General features: G+C 41.9%; 1 long non-coding RNA gene across 1 annotated transcript in view; it reads right to left on the bottom strand.

Annotated features, from left to right (window-relative positions):
* LOC119929474 overlaps nt 1-21,630 on the bottom strand; it is a 231,473-nt gene that overhangs the window by 97,998 nt on the left and 111,845 nt on the right. The window contains exon 2 of the long non-coding RNA XR_005451559.1: nt 17,191-17,279. This is a non-coding gene — a long non-coding RNA (uncharacterized LOC119929474). The remainder of the gene's footprint in view (nt 1-17,190; nt 17,280-21,630) is intronic.

Raw genomic sequence — 21,630 nt, 5'->3', positions numbered from 1 at the left:
TAATCCTGACATTTGTCTGCTGACCTTGGGCAAGTCCCTTCGCTTCTCTGTGCCTGTTTCCTCACCTGTACAATGTGGAGTCAATATCTGGTCTCCCATCTCTTAGCCTGTTAACCCTACCTGGGACAAAGACTGTCTAATCTGATTATCTTGTATCTATCCCAGCAATTAGAAAACTGTTTAGCACATAGTAAGCCCTTAACAAATACCATTTCTTTTTAAAGGGTGGAGAAGTGAATAGTCTACCTGCCAGTGTTTTACGTCTGGGGAAGTGATCTGTTCATTCAAAAGCTTGCTTGAAGAATGGCAATTTTTTTTTGAGAAATAGAGCTTTGAATTCAAACCTTGACTGATTCTCTCTCTCAATCTATGAATTCATCACTGTTAGAATAATTTCATTTTTTACCTAAGAATCCAGATGGCTCAACATGATTGACTCTGGGAAGACCTGCTAGAAAACTGCAGGGACATCCATTCCTGTTTAGGAGGAGAATTACGGAGAGACCGTACATAAAATAGTGTTTCATCCTAGAAGAGATATTCTATTAAATGGGTTTTTGTATGAAGTATAATTTCTTCAGGACAGCAACTTGATACAATCTATGTTCTGCCGGGCCATTGTATTCGCTATTATTAAATTTTCAAAGTGTTATTATTTTTTAAGAATAGAGCTAAAATTCAAAGTCTATTACGCATAGACAATAACCACAAAATGGAAAGGGAATGAATCACTGAATTATGCACCAGTTACGGAGTTTTCAATGGAGTGTTCACTAACCGTAAAGACTGCAGAACTGACCATAAATAAGTAAACTCCGGGGTGCTACAATTCCCTTTGTCTTGAGTGCACAAATAGCTAATGTTCCATTATCCACCCAAGCAGTAGAGGCTAGAAGCAATGGTGCGTATCTTCCTTTAATAAGAAAAGTTTCATTTTGGAAGTTTCATTGAGAAAGACGTCTTAATGACGAGGTTAGTGGAAGAAAGTGCATTTCCACTTGCCTATGTGATGGAGTTTTGCCCTCTTTTGTCCCTTCCTCCAAATCTCTTTTCCTACTATACTATCCTTTCTGGCTCCTCCACTTCACAGCCTAAGCAGGCATGTGGGTAGTAAAGAGTTAGGCTTGACAGACTTAACAATCCAGGACTCCAATAATCTCTACAGCTCTCCTAGAACTAGTTTGAATTTACCTTTGGGTAGATACTGTAGGAAATGGAAGCAGCATGATCTAGCAGAAAGAACACAGGCCCGGGAGTCAGAAGACCTGGGTTCTAATCCAGGCTCTGCCACTTACCTATTGTGTGACCTTGTATAAGTCACTTAACTTTTCTGTGCTTCGGGCCACTCATCTGCACAATTGGGGTTAAATGCCCATTCTCTGTTCCCCTTAGACTTTAAGTTTCACATAGGACAGGAGCTGTGCTTCATTCACTATTTATCCCAGTGCTTACTACAAGGCTTGATACAAGGCTAATGCTTAACCAATACCACTATTCTTCTTCTCCTTAGTATTGTTGTTATTATTATTATTATCAATTGTTGATAATAATAACTATAATAATAATCTCCTGAATTGGTTTCAGGGTAAGATTTTCCTTCAGACTTTTATTGTGAACAATTGGTATCTGAATTCATTTTAAGGACCTGATGATATCGATAGATGAATTGCTTTTGAGTGAAATGCTTTATTGAATGTGGATAGTTTCAGCTCGGACTGGGCTGAATGGCTTCATGCTACAACTGAAGCCAGGAATTGGGAGAATGAGAACCTGTCTCCTGTCCCAAAAGTTAGGAGAGAATGGACAGAGGGGCACCCCCTTTTCCAGAAGATCTAGTCCGCGTCTGTCGGCCACAGCACAACGATGGACCGGGGAGTGACTAAGAATTAAGGTCCTTAAACAGGCTATTTCCTGCACAGGTCGGTGTTGCATCATTCTGCAGGATGCTTAGTCAATAGAGAATTTCTGAGCACCAGTTGTTTGCCAAGCACTGTACTAAGCACTTAGACCAATACCACTGAGTTTGTAAAAGGCAGACACAGTGCCTGCCTTCTAGAGGGTTAGCACCAAACCCATTTCCTCTAAGGGAATGATTACCCACCAAGTCAAAACTTCAACAGATGAGGAAATGTGAGCCCACTGTGAGCCCACTGTTGGGTCGGGACCGTCTCTATATGTTGACAACTTGTGCTTCCCAAGCGCTTAGTACAGTGCTCTGCACACAGTAAGCGCGCAATAAATACTATTGATTGATTGGTTGGTTGGTTTGCACCTTTTCCACCTAGTGTACCCTGTTTTCCTTGCCAAGGCCAAATGACAGAACTGCTAAAGGAAACCCCTGTGAAAACCAGACCTTCTGCTTAGGTGTTAGGTTATTATTTCTAGATAGGGTAGGCCACTTCTTGCACCTTGATTCCAAATTTCCCAGTACTTTGTTCGGTTTTTAATACTATTCACAATTAATTACGGCAATGATGACTGTCCATACGGCCAGCTGTAGGTTTTGTTTGGTGATTTTTTAGTTAACTTTCCATCTTTCTTTTGGGGGGAATAAATTCTTGTGCATACATTCATGTGCAGGTTCTGGTGACAAATGCACGAAAAATGATTCCAGACAAGGGAAGAAGGAATGAAAACGCTTCGGCTAATTAAGCTCAATAAGAGCTTACTAAAGCATTACATTGGGAGGAAAAAAAATAAATTTGTTGGATCGATTGTTCTCATACTGAAGTATTTTTTTATAAAGAAATCGGGCAATAGTTACCTGACACTAGCAGTGTGAAAACTTCCTTTTTGTATTAGTGGCCCTGGAAAGTGAAACCTAAAACAAGGTTGACCCTACTTACTTGGGCCTAAACCTTTAGACACCTACCTGACTGACACTAAAAGTCTTGGGAGCAGCATTTCCACCTTTTATTCAGAGCAGACAAAAGGTCTGCTTTGCGATTGTCATTAGTTAGCAATAGAGAGCTTTAAGTATCCTATGGCCATCCAGAAACGCAATCTATGTTCAGAGGCATACTAAGGCATAGGGTTTAACAAAGGTAAAAATGTTTCCTGATTTATGGGGAAGTTGGAAGCCAAGTCTGGCAAAAATCCCAGAAGTATTCTTATTATTGCTTTCTTCGCAAAAAGAAAAATCTGTGAAAGGATATGAACAAGAGAGCATGAAGCTCAGTAACCCACGGAGCTAAACATATAGAAAGCCGGAAGGCAATATTAAGGTCAAGAGACAAAGAGGAATGGAACCCATGGCTGAAATGAAGAGTCCATCATAATGTTCAAAACCATATTTAGGTCTCCTGATAGAAGAGGAACTCTGATATAGGGGTCAAAGAAGGGGCACTCCTCAAAAAAAGACTATATTAGGCTGAGATGAGAAGGAATAAGATTTCCTTTAATGCATTACCTAAGCATGGACTTAGGGAAAGCCTACGCTTCAGAATTTCTCAAGTCCCTTTTACGTCCAGCGGTAAAGAATTCCAAATGTGCCAAGTGAAACATCTCAGAGAAGTCTGCTTTGTCAGGCCCTCCTGAACAAAGCATCTCTAAATCCCAGAATAAGGATTTTTACAAACACATAAGCCTTTATTATCGTCAATGGTGTTTATTTAGCACTTACTGTGTGCAGAGTACTGAACTAAATGTTTCAACAAGTGCTTCAATCACAGAAAACACAGCTGGATCACAGTAAGAGATGTCAGTGTTTCTCCCAAAGCTTTCTCTGGGTCCCATGACTGGGGTGCTCCTTGTGCACTGAACCTCGTTTTGGGCAGGGAATGTGTCTCTTAATTCTTGCGTTGTACTTTCCCAAGTGCTTAATACAGTGCTCCGCACACAGTAGGTGTTCAATAAGTATGACTGAATAAATGAATGAACCAAGTGTCACTCATCAGTTCAGATAGTGGCGTTCCTGTAAGCTTCTTATGGGCAGGGAGTGGGTCTTCTAATTCTGTTGTCTTGTACTCTCCCAAGTGCTCAATACAGTGTTCTGCACATAGTAAGCACTCAATAAATACCACTGAATAGTTAATTCATTAAGGTTGGATTTCCTTTACCAGAAAACCTGCACTCCTGATCTTCCTAGCCTCTACTTCTTAACCCTTCTCTTCATTATCATTATCATCATCACCACCACCACCACCACCAAAAGGCATTCATTAAGTACTCTGAATAGGACAATGAGCAGAATTATATATCCCCTGCCTTCTGAGGGTTTGCAGTCTTCACTTCATTGGGCCTTTCTTACCTCATCTGTAAAACGGGGATTAAGAGTTGAACCCCATGTGGGACAAAGACTCCGTCTAACCCGATTAACTTGCATTTAGCCCAGTGCTAAGAACAGTGCTTGGCACATAGTAAGCACTTAACAAGTACCATAATTATTATTGTTATTATTACTGTTAGTCTAAAACAGACAACACTACAGAATGAACGGGCAAGCAAATGATGAAGCATTAACATGGTGCTCAATTCTCCAATCAGTCAAAGGAGAACAGACGGTTGTAAACCTTCCAAAGGCTGCCTACCAGTAGAGGAGAAGAGAAGGATTATTCCTTCTGGCACAGGGCATGTGGCGCCTTGGTGATCTGAGACCTTCCAAGCATAACTCAGCAATGAGGCTTCAAGTGAAGGGGCTATAAGCGGAGCAGTGGGATGGGCTGAAGTGAACAGTGTCATTCCGGAGTTAGACCAATCGTCCATCTGATGGTGGACGGTGGCCATATCCTCCATTGTTATTCCTGGAAGGGCATGGGTGGCTTGTGTAACCGAGGGGTGCATTATAATGCCTGGTCAATCCACAATGAACATATTTTAATAATAATAATAATAATAATTGTGGTATTTGTGAAGTGTTTCTTATGTGCCAGGCTCTGTACTACGCACTGAGGTAGACAGAAGCAAATAGGGTTGGGCAGTTTCCTGTCCTACATGACGCTCACAGTCTTAATCCCCATTTTATTGATGAGGCAACTGAGGCACAGAGAAGTGAAGTGACCTGCCCAAGGTCACATAGCAGACAAGTGTCAGATGCAGAATTAGAACCCAAATCCTTCTCACTCACAGGCCCATGCTCTATCCACTAGGCCACTCTGCTTCTACTGATTTACACAGTAGTCCCAATCGCTCAGCCCCAAGATTCATCCAAGCAATCCTTTACACTATTTTTTTTTCTCCACACTTTACTCTCTTCTTCCCCACTTTCCCAACCTGTCTCATGCCCTGCCTACCGCTCTCCTCACAGAATGGATGTTTCTTACAGGGCCTCTGACGTGGTGACAGGAATGAAAGCTTAAAAGAATCTCAGGAGGAAATGTGAAGCGGGTGAGGTCAAGGAAGATGTAGGAGGAGTTCGTGGTCAGTAAAGACAAATAAAATAAAGATGTAGTCTGTGCCAAATCACACAAGTAATTTGCCTGTGTAAAATTACATCTGATCCCAGCTGTGCCACCTTTGGCAAGTCACCTAACTTCTCTGTGCCTCAGTTTCCTCAGCTGTAAAATAAGGATCAAATACTTGTTCTCTCTCCTACTTATACTGTGAGGCCCATGTGTGGCAGGGATTCTATCCGGCCTGATCATCTTATGCTTACCCCGGCAGTTAGTTCTGTGCTTGGCACATAGTAAACACTTAAATACCATTATACTCTTTCAAGTTCTAAGTTACAGTGTTCTGCAGAGAGTAGGCGATCAATTAATACGATTGATTAATCATTAAAAGAACTAAGGGAGGACCACACTATGACTGTAATGGCAGCATCCTTCTATGGTGCCTCAGCTGGTCAAGTTGTAGTTGAGGAGGAAAGAATCAGAACATGCTGGATGTGAGTGGAGAGGCCAGAGCAGCAGTACAAGGAGTGTACTAATACTAATATCAATACTAGTACTACTACAAATAATAATAATGCTATTTGTTAGGCACTTACTATGTGCCAAGCATTTTTCTAAGCTCTGGGACAGAGACCAGTTAATCATATTGGTCAGAATCCCTGTCCCATGAGGGGCGCACACTCTTAATTCCCGTTTTACAGATGAGGTAACTAAGCCACGGAGAAGTGAAGTGACTTATCCAAGGTCACACAGCAGACAAGCAGTAGAGTTGGGATTAGAACCCGGGTCCTTCTGACTGCCAGGCCTGTTACTATCCACTAAGCAAGAGTAGCAGCACATCAGTGCACTGGTGACGGTGGCTATGCCCCATCCCAAGGCTCAGGAACAGCTTCTTAAGTGGGACAAGCTTGCATGCCACCTTTTTATGGCATTTGTTAAGCACTTACTATAGGCCAGGAACTATTTGACAAGCACACGAGATAATCTGGTTGGACACAGTCCCTGTCCTACATAGGACTCACAGTATTGACCCCCATTTTAAAGATGGAATAACTGAGGCACAGAAAAGATAAGTGACTTGCTCAAGGTCACACGGCAGGCCAGTTTTCTTGTCCTCATGCTAGAAAATCCCACTACAGTGTGGACTACCAACTGGAGCCTTGTTCTGTTGCTCTAAGGGATGCAATGATCAAGAGTCCAGTGCCTGTCTACTGTACCATCGGTAAATAGTTTCTGAGATCCAGCTGCCTCAGACCCTTAGGTCTCTTCACTCCAAACTCCCTGGATTGGCAGGGCCCTAAAAAAAAAAAAACTGTGCCAGAAATAATGGGCCCAGAAATAATGGGTCCCCAATATCGACACCCAGCTCAGACTTTCTCAGAGCTAGTGACCGCAACTTCCCTTCCCCTCACTGCAGTTTTTTATTTGTATTTGTTAAACGCTTACTTAGTGTAATGCACTGCTTAGGCACTTGAGTAGATACAAGTTACACAGTTTGGACACAGTCCCTGTCCCACATGGGGCTCACGGTCTAAGGAGGAGGGAAAGGAGGAAAAGGTATTGAGTGCTTACTGTACTTAGAGCACTGTATCAAGCGCTTGGGAGAGACAGTGCAACTGAGCTAATAGACATCTTCTCTGCCCACAATTTTACAATTGAGAAAACTGAGGCTCAGAGAAGTAAGTGACTTGCCCAAGGTCACACAGTAAGCAACTGGCACAGCCAGGATTGGAACTCAGGCCCTCTGATTCCCAGACCCATGCTCTTTCCATTATGGCATGCTGCTTTTCTCAGCTTGATTTGAGGATACCAGGGACAGATTATTTTAGTGATTTTTTGACTTAAAACACTGCTTGGTAGTCTTTGCCTACTACACTCCTAAGCAGTGAGGTGACTGAGAAGCAGTGTGGTCTAGCGGAAAGAACACAGGCCTGGGAGTGCATGAATGGGTGCTAATCCCAGCTCCCCAGCTTCCATGCTGTGTGACCTTGAGCAAGTCAATCAGTTAATCAATCACATTTATTGAGCACCGTGTGCAGAGCTCTGTACTAAGCACTTGGGAGAGTTCAATATAATAGAGTTGTTTAACACCTATCCTGCCTTCAAGGTGCTTACTTGGCCTCTCAAGAATAATGCTTGACACATAGTAAGTGCTTAACAAATCGCTGCTAAGAGAAGCAGCGTGGCTCAGTGGAAAGAGCCCGGGCTTTGGAGTCAGAGGTCATGGGTTCGAATCCCGACTCCACCACGTGTCGGCTGTGTGACCTTGGGCAAGTCACTTAACTTCTCTGAGCCTCAGTTCCCTCATCTGTAAAATGGGGATTAAGACTAAGCCCCACGTGGGACAACTTGATCACCTTGTATCCCCCCCAGCTCTTAGAACAGTGCTCTGCACATAGTAAGCGCTTAACAAATGCCATTATTATCATTATTATTACTATTACCATTATTATTTTTATTATTATTATAATTATCTGACTTTAGTTAACCCAGCACTTTTTAGGTGCTTGATTAATAAGTGCTGGGCACACAGAAAGTGCTTAAATACCACAACTGTGGCTATTATTATTATTATTATTATTATTATTATTATTATTATTATTATTATTGCATCAGCTCCATTGGGACACGCTTCCCAGACAACAGAGAAGAAGCGTGACTCAGGGGAAAGAGCAGAGGCGTGGGAACCAGAGGTCATGGGTTCTAATCCCAGCTCCGCCGCATGTCTGCTGTGTGACCTTGGGCAAATCACTTAACTTCTCTGATCCTCAGTTACCTCATCTGTAAAAATGGGGATTAAGACTGTGAGTCCCCCTTGGGACAACCTGATCACCTTATATCCCCCCAGCACTTAGAACAGTGCTTCACACATAGTAAGCACTTAACAAATGCCATCATTATTGTTATTATTATTATTCTCTGTACCTCAGTTCCTTCATTTGCAAAATGGGGAAAAAACACCTGCTCTACCTCCTCCTTAGTGAGCCCGAAGTGGAACCTGATTATCTTGCAACTCCCCCAGCACCTAGTACAGTGCAAAAATACACAGTAAGCACTGAACTAATATAAGTATTATCTATGAAATGATAATACTTCCCCTTAGGATATAAGCAGCACGTGGGACAGGAACTGTGTTTGATGAAGCATCGTTGCCTTGTGGATAACAGCAGCGGCTGGGGAGTCAGAAAGACCTGGATTCTAATCCCTGCTCTGCCATTTGTCTGCTGTGTGACTTTGGGCAAGTCACTTAACTTCTCGGTGCCTCAGTTGCCTCATCTGGAGAAAGGGGATTAAGACTGTAAGCCCCTTGTGGGATAGGGACTGTGTTCAACCTGATTATCTTGCATCTACTCCAGTGCTTAGAATAGTGCTTGACACATAGTAAGCTCTTAACAAATCACTTAACAAATACCATTATTATCATTATTATTATTATCTGACTTTAGTTACCCCAGCACGTAAGTGATTGATTAATAAATGCTTGGCACACAGAAAATGCTGAAATACCACAGTCGTGGCACTTTGGGCAAGTCACATAACTTCGCTGTGCCTCAGTTCCCCCATCTGTAAAATGGGGATTAAGACTGTGAGCCCCCTGTGGGACAACCTGATCACCTTGTAACCTCCAGCGCTTAGAACAGTGCTTTGCACCTAGTAAGTGCTTAATAAATGCCAACATTATTATCATTATTATTATTATTGTTGCATCAGCTCAGTTGGGACATGCTTCCCAGACAACAATGGGGTCTCAATCTAAATGGGGAAAGACCAACGATGAATACCTAACCAGGAGAAAAAGGAAACGGATTCTTGCCAGGAGCTTTGGAAAAGAATCCACAGTGAAACTGTTCTGATGAGCTGTTGCCTATTTGGATCAGCCGGTATCCTGGAACCTCTCAGAGCAGTCATTCTCTTCCCCAGAGAACTTCCTGCTAACTGGCATATTGAACATGGCAAACATCATCTACTGTTTAATGTCAAAACAAAGACAACAACATAATGTCAGAGATGTCAAAACAGCCAGACATTATTTACTCGTATTTTCCTAACATCTCTGGCTTGTTGATAGCCAAATTTCTTGGAATCATAGAACATGACAAAAATGAACCCATCAATTCTGTTAGTCATGCACACATAGGTACCCATGCGCGCAAACACACCAACCCACTCACATATACAAACACACACACTGCAGGTAAAATTGGTAGAGTGAGGTTTCATAGGAGAAGCAGCGTGGCTCACTGGAAAGAGCCCAGGCTTTGGAGTCAGAGGTCACCGGTTCAAATCCCGGCTCCGCCAATTGTCAGCTGTGTGACTTTGGGCAAGTCACTTAACTTCTCTTGGCCTCAGTACCTCATCTGTAAAATGGGGATTAAGACTGTGAGCACCCCTGTGGGACAAGCTGATCACCTTGTAACCTCCCCTGTGCTTAAAACAGTGCTTGACATATAGTAACTGCTTAATAAATGCCATTATTAGTAGTAGTAGTAGTAGTAGTACACAGGTATATCAAATGTTCTAGAATATAAACTCGTTGTGGGCAGGGAATGTGTTTATCAAGTCAGATATATATGTTCATATCTATAATTTTCTTTATATTAATGCCTGCTTACTTCTTTTGATGTGTACATATCTATAATTAAACTTATTTATATTGATGCTGTTGATGCCTGTTTACCTGCTTTGATATCTGTCTCCCCTCTTCTAGACTGCAAGCCCATTGTGGGCAGGGATTGTCTCTGTTGCTGAAATGTACTTTCCAAGTGCTTAGTACAGTGCTCTGCACACAGTAAGTGCTTAATAAATACAATTGAATGAATGAATGAATGCAGAATAATAATAATGATAGCATTTGTTAAGCACTTACTATATGTCAAGCACAGTTACAAGCCCTGGGGTAGATATAAGTTCATCAGGTTGGATGCAGTCCCTGTCCCGTATAGGGCTCACAGTCTTAATCCCCATTTTACAGATGAGGGAACTGAGGCCCAAGTCAAGTGACTTGCCCAAGGTCACACAGTAGACAAGTGGTGGATTCAGGATTAGAACCCAGATCCTTCAGCCTCCCAGGCCTGTGGTCTTTGTACTATGCCATGCTGCTTACTATTATTATCCTATCCCCAAGAGATTAGTAACAGTGCTCTGCACACAGTGAATGCTCAATAACTGCGATTGATCGATTGAACCAGTTAGAATTAAATCATTTTGCTCTCAATGCAGACATAAAGCACCTATTAACATTTACCTGTAATTCAATGCACACAACTTGATGAGAATCTCTCTCTAAGGTGATACTCAGAAATGACTTACTGTATACTAGGAAGAACACAACTCTCCTATGTAACTTGCAGAAAAATCAATTTTCATTAACTGCAGCCTCAGTGTGCAACACGGAGAGTGAGGCAACTATATGGAAGGATTAAAAAAATATAGAACAAGAGGCAAGAGACATCTTTGGCAAGACTGAATGTAGAGTGCTCTGACATGCATGTCAATCCTACACCGTTTTTTTTTTCCTTCTCGGAATCGACCGATGAAACACTGGAACAGCCTTCAGGCAGATTATTCAAGCAGATCCTGACAATGGCAGTACTCTGGGGTTAATCTTTACAGAAGAATAAATTGGTTTTGAACAATTCTTAGAGTATAGTGTATGAAACATCAGCCATCTATTATATCTTCATTTCCTTTTGAAAATGGCAAGATATCCACTGGGTCTGATGTAGATGAAAGTCTCCAAGGGTTTGCTAGACTAATGAAGAGGGATGCATCACGCAACTCACTGATATCTGCTTGCCTAATCTCCCCAGTTGGTCAATATTTGACTCCACATTTTCACTCCAGTGCAAATGCATTTGGATGAAGAGGAAAATGAATTCCCATCCTCCTCTCTGCCTATTCCCTGTTATTGTCACTTACAAATAATTTTAAAGCCTACCCAGTTGCACTTTTAGGATTATCCAGAATTTACAGGTGAGGTACCTCTTGAACATTTAGACATGAGGCAACTGGATCTCCATGCAGATATGGGGTTATCATGCCTGACTGAAAAATAATGCCTTGTTGGGTTTCGGGAAAATAATCGGCCTTCCAAATGAAGAATTGCACTCTCATTTACAAAAGCAGAAAGAGCTGGAAGTCACTGTCAGTTGTTCTTTTAAAGCATCAATTTACTATGAGGCAGCTGACAAAAAGGTCAATCAATTGATGGGCATCATTAGGAAGTGGGTAGAATACGAAAAGACATACTGATGTAGAACGGCGATATCCTGACTGGAGCACTGTACATTTGCCGGATGGTTTAAAAAAAGAGACCTTCCACCTGTTCTCAAAATTTACGTGCTCTATGGCTGCCTCTGAACCCATATTTGCCTCATTCTAAAAGCACTTGGACATCCTGCCCCCTGCCCCCCAAGTTTTCCCTCCCTGACAACCATCTTTAAGCCATTCACTTTCTGGTGGAACCTCCTCTGCCTTCGAACATCCTCACGCCTTTCCTATACTTAAAAAATCTTTGAATCCCACTGCTCCCTCCAACTACTGACTCCAATTAACCAATCGATCCATCAATCAGTGGGATTTATTGAGCACTCAATGTGTGCAGGGCACTGTACCAAGATCTTGGGAGAGCACAGTACAGCAGAGTTGGTAGACATGTTCCCTGACCAGAAGGAGATTACAGGCTCAAGGCGGAAGACAAACATTAATATGAATTACAGACACATATATATAAGTGTTGTTGGGCTGAGGCATGGGTGAATATCAATAATATTTATTGAGCACTTCTTGCCTGGGAGAGTACAGTATAACAATATAAAAGACACGGTCCCTGCCCACAGTGAGCTTACAGTCTAGGGGGTAAAATGAACATTAATAGAAGTAAATTAATTATGGATATATATACATCAGTGCTCTGGAGCTGAGGGCGTGTGAATAAAAGGAGCAAATAATCGTGATGAAGAAGGGAGTGGGAGAAAAGGAAAGGAGGTCTTATTCATAGAAGGCCTCTTGGAGGAGATGTGTCTTCAGTAAGCCTTATCAAGTGCTTAAAGGGTACAGATCAAAAGGCATACGACCCCCAGCCCCAATTCTTATTCTTGTCCAAACTCTTCAAATAGGTGTATCACACCCATTGCCCCATTTCCACTCTCTCAACATATTTCTTGACCCCCTACAATTCGGTTTCCATCCTTCTCACGCCAGTCTGTCCATGGCCAGCACAGACTTTCTTCTTGACAATCCACACCACTCTATTTTATCCCAATATTCCTCTGCTTTTCAGCTGTCTCAGACATTGTGGGCCACTCCCTTCTTCCAGAAACACCAAGTAACCTTCAGTTTATGTACAAAATTCTCCCTCGATTCTCCTTCCTCTTTCACTACTCCTTCTTGGTCTCATTCACTGGTTCTGCCTCTGCTTTCCACTCCTTACCTGTGGCTGAGATCAATGCCTGGCCCTCTTCTCCTAAGCTACTCCCCGTTTCTTGGAAAGTTCATCTGCTTCCACAACTCCTCTAGACTGTAAGATCCTTGTGGGCAGGGAACATATCTAGCAACTCTGCTGTATTGAACCTTCTCAAGTGCTTAATACAGTACTCCGCACACAGTAAGCACTCAAACACCATGAATTGATTGATATTTTTAATTCCCACCTCTATGCTCAATACAATACTCTGCACACAGGAAGCGATCAATAAACACCATTGATCGATTGATATTTTCAATTCCCACCTATACATACGTGGCATGAAATCTACCTTCCTTGGCCCATTTCTTCTGTCTCAGCACTCTTGTATTCACGTCCGCTTCCGGGCCATCGTGACTTAGATTCCCTGCCAGCAACTCAAGATCAGTTGGTTCAAAACTCGTCTTCCCTCATTTTCCCTCCCAGATTCGCTCCTCCACCTAAATTTCCCCATCATAGCTGATTCCACCAACATCTGCCCTATTAGACGGACTACAGCCTTATCATCATTCTTCCCTCCTCCCTCCAACTGAACTCCCACATTTAGCCTTTGATCCTACCCTGCCAGTTTTCCTCCACAACGATTTCCAGGATATGCCCCTTCCTCTTTCTCCCAACCTTGTGCTTGTGAAACAGCGTGACCCGATGGAAAGAGTGGGGGCCTGGCTTCTAATCCTACCTTGGCCACTTGCCAGCTATATCACCTTGGGCAGGTCATAACTTTGATGTGTCTCAATTTCCTCATCTGAAAAATAATAATTCAATACCTGTTGTCCCTCCTACTTAGTCTGAGAGTCCCAGGTGGAATGGGGACTGTGTTCAACCTGATTATCTTGTACCTACCCCAGTGCACCGGGTCACACCTGGAGAGTTTCCAGTACTCTACCAATCTCGAGTACAGGAGGGAGAGTCAAGCAGAGGTATACCCATTCCATTCCTAGCTTGGCCAGTGGCTTGTGAGTGGAAGGCAATCTGCTACAAGTCAAAACTCACCTGTGCTGGTCAGCAGCAGCATGGAAGAGAGTCGAGGGTGAAGACTTGTTTATTGCATGGAAGGAGGCAATGGTAAACCACATCCATATTGTTACCAAGAAAAGTCTATGGATATGCTACCAGAACGACTGCAGATGGAAATGGGGTGTTCTAGGAGAGATATGTCCATGGCATCGCTTTGGGTCGGACCCGACTCAAAAGCATAAGACAACAGCAACAAACCCAGTGTTTGGCACATAGTAAATGCTTAACAAATACCAATGTTATAATTATTATCATTATTATCAAATTAAACAGTTATTAATATTGTCCAAACACTTGTCATATTCCAGCTTGACTAGTGAAGCAACTTTATCATCGGTCTCCCAGGCCTTAGTCTTCCCTCTCTTGCCCGTACTTCTCTCTGCTGCCCGTGTTATTTTTCTAAAATTCTGCTCTGCACAAATATGCCAGTGTTTACGTGTTCCTCAAGAAGAAACCCCGACTACTGGTTTTAAAACACTCAACCAATTCTCTCCCTCCAATTTATATCCTCTCATTTCCCTCTAGCCTGCTTCTCAATCTTCTCAATCTTATTGCACCTCATTCGCATCTCTCTCTCTCTGCCAATATCTTGGCCACTGATCCCTTGTTCACACCACCTACTCCTTGCCTGTAATGGTCTCTGCCATCATATCTGACAGACCACAGCTCTCCCCATCTTCTCTCCTAATCGGTCCCCGAGGCACTCAATATAGTAATAATTCCTTCATTCATTCAATTGTATTTATTGAGCACTTACTGTATGCAGAGCACTGTACTAAGCGCTTGGGAAGTACAAGTCAGCAACATATAGAGACAGTCCCTAACCAACAACGGGCTCACAGTCTAGAAAGAGGAGACAGGCAACAAAACAAAACATGTTGACAGGTGTCAAAATCAACAGAACAAATAGAATTAAAGCTATATGCACATCATGAACAAAATAGTAAAGTTATTTCTTGAAATAGCCACCTGATGCAATGGACTGCATTAAGCACTTGAAAAAGCACAGTGAAAAGTATGAATATACATAGAAAGAGAGATTCATTCATTGATTCAACTGTATTGAGTGCTTACTGTGTGTGGAGCACTGTATTAAGAGCTTGGGAGACTACAATGCAACAATAAACAGACATATTCCCTGTACACAATGAGCTTACAGGTTAGAGGGGGAAAGATAGATAGGTAGAGACAATAGCGGGTTAAGCTGAAGCTAAATAAAATTGTGAGAATTGCACGAGAGTCTTCAGGTTGATAATGAGGGGTCCTTGGTGTAGAGGGAAACAGGAAGCCACTGGAGAGATTTGAGGAGAGGGGAAACGTGAGACAAGGGTCAGTTCAAGAAGATGATCCATGCCACTGGAAATATTGGACTTGGGGACAGGTTGGAGACAATGAAACCAACAAGGAGAATAATCCAGTAGGCTTGGATCAAGAGCTTGGATCAAGATGGTGAGCCCACTGTTGGGTAGGGACTGTCTCTATATGTTGCCAACTTATACTTCCCAAGCACTTAGTACAGTGCTCTACACACAGTAAGTGCTCAATAAATACGACAATGAAGATGGTGGCTGGAAAGGAATGGGCGGATACAGAAATATTGTCGACCAAGAATTGGAAGGATTTAGCAGTCGCTTGAATATAAGAGTTGAAAGGGAGTGAGCAGTCAAAGAATAATCCATCACTGGTATTGAGTGAGTGCTTCCTGGATGCAGAGCACTGAACTAAGCAATTGGCAGAGAACAATAAAACGGAGTTGGTTGTCATGAACCCTGCCTGTGAGGAACTTATTCCCACCAAGGATGCTTTAGCCTTGACCTTAATAACAATATCTTAGACGTTATGAGCTGTGACCTAAAATAATAATAATAATAAATAATAATAATTATGGTATTCATTAAGTGCTTACCATATGTCAGGCATTGTACTAAGCACTGGGGTGGATACGAGCAAATCGGGTTGGGCACAGTCCCCGTCCCATGTGGGGCTCACAGTCTCAACTCCTATTTTATGAATGGGGTAACTAAGGCATGGAGAAGTGAGGTGACTTGTCCAAGGTCACACAGCAGACAAGCAGCAGAGCTGGCATTTGAACCCATGACCTTCTGTCTCCCAGGCCTGTGGTCTATCCACTACTCCATACTGCTGCTAAAAGGTTCAAGAATGACATTTGTCATTAGCCTAAAATCATTAGGCTAACTCTTATTGACATACTACACTGGCTACAGCCAGCCTACTGATCCAACCGCATGCAAGAGACGGCAAAAATAATACTTGTTCCTAAGTCAATTATTTGGAAATAGATCCCATAATGTGAGATTTACTATAATACTGTTAACTCAGTAGTGAACTGAAGTGGTTGAAGTGTCTGTAAAATTGACTGATAGCTTCTCATACCACCAGCAGTTCTGCGGAGAATAAGACTTTTATGTTCAGAAAAGTAGCAAGGTCAAACATTTAGAAAAGGTGGACTGAAAATGCTACTTCTGAGCAGGCAGAAATGAGAAAAGCAGCTTAAATGAATATTTAGATGGCAGGTGGGAGGAGTGAGAGAATAAGGAGAAGACCAGTAAAACACAAAGTCAAAGGAGTAGGAACACGTCAGTACTTATGAGTTGCTGGTTGGAAAACTAAACTGGTTCAGAAAATCAGGGCCATGTAGGTTTACCTATGCATGCAAATATAGTGCACAAATATTCAAACTGCCAGGCTGAATCCACATATACTTTCAGGCTAATATCTCATTTACCAAAATTGCATGTGTATAAATAGGCTTTTCAATCATCATCAAGCCACAGAACTGCTGTACGTAGGTTTTTATTTTTAAAATCATCCCCCAAAATGCATTTTTAGTTGGTTGCCTCTAAAATTCACTGGGTTCTTTTCCTTTTCTTTTTTTCCCTGTTAGTAAAACGTGCAGTTAAGTTGCCAAGGGGCCCCTCCTCCTTGGCTTCCCGCTACAACGCCTCTCCCTCTCTTATGCGGTAATTGCTAGTTATGTGGTGTATTATAATTCCTGACGGATAATTTGTCCACATGCTTGGTCCTGAATCCCAAGATATCTGCAATAATTGCATTGCATATTAGGAGGTTTGCAGGCAGGCCTGTGGGGCTCCTCTAGTGAGAGTCTTAATTAAACTTCCTCTAAATTGAAACAGTCTTGCCAGAGACACTTGTCAGACCAGTCAAGAGGCGTGGCTAGTTCAGCAGAGGGTTTGCCATGATTAGTAGGACTTTGATGAAGATCAAATCCGAGGTGGCAAACATCAGGACTTTTGGGGAGGTCACATAATAACTCCCATTTGACCACACATCGAACGCGTGATTAGCAAGGAGGCTCGGGTATGGTTTAAAAATATATGATGTCGAAGTTTCACTTACAGTGCTTGTTTCTGAAGAAATGCAGTCTGAGACTCCCGTCAATAGTGGTCAGCACAACAGCGATTGGCGAGCGCACGGATAAGGCAGACCTATGCAGAAATGCAGGAATACATCTGGGTGAAGTGGATGAAGCAATCAAAGAAGGAAATCCAAAATTCCGAACAATAATAATGATAATAATTATGGTATTTGTTAAGCACTTACCACGTGCCAGGAGCTGTTCTAAGCACTGGGGGAGATACACGATAATCAGGTTGGACACAGTCCCTGCCCAACATAGGGCTCACAGTTTTAATCCCCATTTTACAGATGAAGGAACTGAGGCCCAGAGAAGTGAAATGACTTGCCCAAGTTCACACCGCCGACAAGCGGCGAAGCCAGGTTTAGAAACCATGGCCTCGGCCTCCCAGTCCCATGTATTACCCACTACGCCATGATAATCTGATGGGACACCTTAAGTTTCTAGTCTTCATCTTCATTTTATAGATGAGTTAACTGAGGCTCAGATAAGTTACTTGCCCAAAATCGTATGGAAGAAAAGTGGTGGAGGCAGGATTTGAACCCAGGTCCTCGGACTTCCAAGGCCCATACTCTTTCTACAAGACCATACCGCTTCTCAACAGGGAGTTATTTGGTCAGGAATTCACTCCGTACCTGGGAGTTTGGGCAATTCCACGTGGCCAAAGCTGCGTGAAACTGACAATACCCGCCCCTGAGTGAAACTGACAATACCTCCCGTTCCACCCACATATCCAGGGATTCTTTGGAGAACATTTCCTGACTTCTTACAGCATTCAGACTCTATTAAGGAGTGAAAACATGCAATACAGGGAAGCCGGGTGAAAATAGGGAGGCAGCATGGCTTAGTGGAAAGAAGAAAGGGTGGGGAATCAGAAGATCCATATTCTAGTCTTTGCTACACCATTTGCATGCTGTAATGACCTTGGGCAACTCACCTGACCTCTCTGTTTCCTCATCTGTAAAATGGAGAGAAAACAGCCATTCTCCCTCCCTCTTGGACTCTTAGTTCCAGGTGGATAGGGACTGTATCTGAGAGGAAGTACTCTATAAGCAAGTATTATATCCCCATTTTGCAAATGATGAAATTGAAGTAGTGACTTTAGGTATTTGATATTCACCCTCCTGCTCAGCCACACAGCACTTATGTACATATTCCTAATTCATTTATTTATAATCATGTCTATCTCCCCCTTTAAACTGTAAGACCCTTGTGGACAGGGAACATGTCTGCCAAGACCGTTATACTGAATTCTTCTAAGCTCTTGGTGTAACGTGTTCAACAACTTATGATTGACCAATTGATTGAATTACTTTGGGATCTTGGGCCATATCGTCCTGTGTGGAGTTATTTTCTTGTCCACATTATTAATAAGCAAGGAAAAAGGAGTCTTGCCCTCAATATAAAATTAGTGTTAAACTAATTGAATCAGTGAGTATTTTTTTAATCCAATAAGTATATCAAAGAGGTGAATGGGGAGAAAAACTAAAGATTTGATCCTGCAAACTGCAAAAACTTATAAGCATATGGGGAAAGTACTGGGTGTTGTGAAATGATATGACATTTTCAGGTTTTGCTAAACATTAATAATACTTGGCCACATTCCCAGATAGCAATAATACTGTTTTCTTGTCCCCCCCTTGCTCCCCCTAATAGAAGAAGTAAATAGTGCGAGAAAATGTATCATCTCTTCATTCCATTTGGCAAGCCAAAATTAAAAAACATGGTTCACAAACCAGTTTTTAATTTAAAAATCAATATATTTGCACTATATTGCTTAGTAATGATAGGCATTTGATTATAAATTTATATTAAAGGATGAAGGTTAGGGTTCTCTCATCAAGAGACATTAAAAACTGACTACATATATACATGGCAGGACATCACTATACGTGAAGGTTTCTTTCCATCACTTTGATGCATATAGTTAATTTCAAAATTGCACAAGTTGAATAAGATACCTTTATGTTTAGGAGAACTTAAAAGCTACCAGAGTATCTGAAAGCTATATTCAAAGATTTTCCTCCCTGCCCCTTCTACTAATCAACTGTAAATGTAACAGATGTTCCTTTTCTAATGGTAAAAAGATCAGCATCAACTTCTACTAATACACTGCTCTTCAGAATGAACAAAATTAGCATAATTACTTTCTCTAAAAAAGGCAGGCATCCAGAGCACGGGCTTTGGAGTCAGAGGTCATGGGTTCAAATCTCAGCTCCGCCAATTGTCAGCTGGGTGACTTTGGGCAAATCACTTAACTTCTCTGTGCCTCAATTACCTCATCTGTAAAATGGGGATTAAGACTGTGAGCCCCCCGTGGGGGCTGATCACCTTGTAACCTCCCCAGTGCTTAGAACAGTGCTTTGCACATAGTAAGTGCTTAATAAATGCCATCATTATTTGCAATCACTAGTTATAGTATATCACAATACATTTTAAAAAATAAAATTAACCAACCATTTCTACAACGTAGTATTCAATCATTTAACTGATAAAACAGAGCGCCCCCCCCCCCCCCCATTGCAATTAAGACATCTTGGGTTCAAGATTCAAAGTTCACCTGAATCCCACAACCTAAAATAATAAAATATAACTGTTGTAAAGATAATATCTTTGTCATAGAAGAAGAAAGTGAGAAGGGAAAAGGGACTTTGAAGTTTCCCTATCATTTATTTAAACAAAATGTAAGCGCCTTGTGGGCAGGGACCGTGACTACCAACTCTACTATACTGTACTCTCTCAAGTGCTTACCACAGTGCTCTGCACACAGTAAGTGCTCAATAAATGTGATTGATTGCTATTTCCATTTCTGATTATTTCCAATGAAACCACCATAGCACTGTATATATTAATTCTAAAGAGGCAATGGGTAAGACTGATTTCTCCTAAAATGTGGAGATAACAATCTTAAAGAACCTGTGATAAAGGAAAACCATTACAGAAACTATTGATTCAAAAATACTTATAAAGACACAAAAAGGTCAAGTTTTATTCTTTTTTATTTTTTGCTAGTATATCAAGAATTAGAGGATAGACAGTTTGAAGATAAGACCTAATCCGGCATTTTTGGCTACCAGCTCCTCTATATTGTTAGTTTCACCCACTGGTAGAATGTTTCACATTCTTTTTACTTGCTGGTATTTCATGTGGCAAATACATGGCATAATGGATGGAGCACAGGCCTGGGACTCAGAAGGCCATGTGTTCTAATCCGGGCTCTGCAACATGTCTGCTGTGTGTCTTGGGTAAGTCACTTCACTTCTCTGGGCCTCAGTTACCTCATCGGTAAAATGGGGATTTAAGACTGTGTCCAACCTGATTTGCTTGTATCCACCCCAGGGCTTAGTACAGTGCCTGGCACATAGCATGCACTTAGCAAATACCATAATAATAATAATAACAAATCTTATTATTACTGAGAAGTTGAAAAACAAAACAGAAGCACCATGTACTCTTATGGTACAGTGCAATAAGGCTGGGGAAGAAGCAGGACAGGACTGAAGCATCCCTTGCAATTGTGCACAACCTTTTCTTCCTACACTGAATCTATTCTCAATTTCTAGGTTGTTTCATAATAATTATGGTACTTGGTTCGCACTTATTGTGTCGAGCAATCTCTTAAGCACCAGTGTAGCTACAAGTTAATCGCTTGGATGCAGCCCCGGTCGCACGTGGGGCTCACAGACTACATAGGAGGGAGAATGGGTATTGACTCCCCATTTTATAGATGAGCAAACTGAGGCCCAAGCAAGTTAAGTGACTTGCCCAAGGCCATGCAGCAAGCAAGAGGCAGAGCTGGGAGGAGAAGCCAGGGCCTCTGATGCCCTGGTCCGCGCAGTTTCCTCTAGGCCCTGCTATTTCCCTAATTAATTTTACCCTTTGAAATCTTTACTCTGCAACTGCCAGTGGATAACAGGGACTTCATTAGGGTGGGTGTGCTTTTGAGCATGCTGCTGGCTAGATTTTAGCAACCAGAAGTGGATGTAGAAGCTTCAGACTTTTAGTAGGTGCCATATGCGACTTGCTCCTAGTTGAGAGTCTTTGGCTGTTTTGCCCGACAGACTTTTCCTTCCAACATGCTATATCCACGTTGTGTTACACAAACGTTACAGCAGTTACAGTTTGCATTAGCAAACTGGTCGTTTTGACTGAAAATCAAAATTTATAGCTTAAAAAATACTATACGCAAAATTAACTTGGGCATAGATTTCTCAGCCATTTTTCTGTACTAAAAGCTAGCATGCTGTTCATTTTCATATTAACGTTTCTACGCATTACAAATTCTAAAGAATGCACATATGAATGGAAAAAAATTAAAACCCCCCAAAATAGCAAATAAAATCCAAAAATGTTCCAAAGGAATGACAAGTTTCTTGTTTTTAGATGTGAAAGACACATATGAGCAAGAGCATACTAGTTGG

This window comes from Tachyglossus aculeatus, chromosome 6 (genome assembly GCF_015852505.1).
Source record: "Tachyglossus aculeatus isolate mTacAcu1 chromosome 6, mTacAcu1.pri, whole genome shotgun sequence".
In the NCBI taxonomy this organism is placed as follows: Eukaryota; Metazoa; Chordata; class Mammalia; order Monotremata; family Tachyglossidae; genus Tachyglossus; species Tachyglossus aculeatus.
Note: the sequence above shows the minus strand (reverse complement) of the source record. Positions and strands in the feature narration are given on the sequence as shown.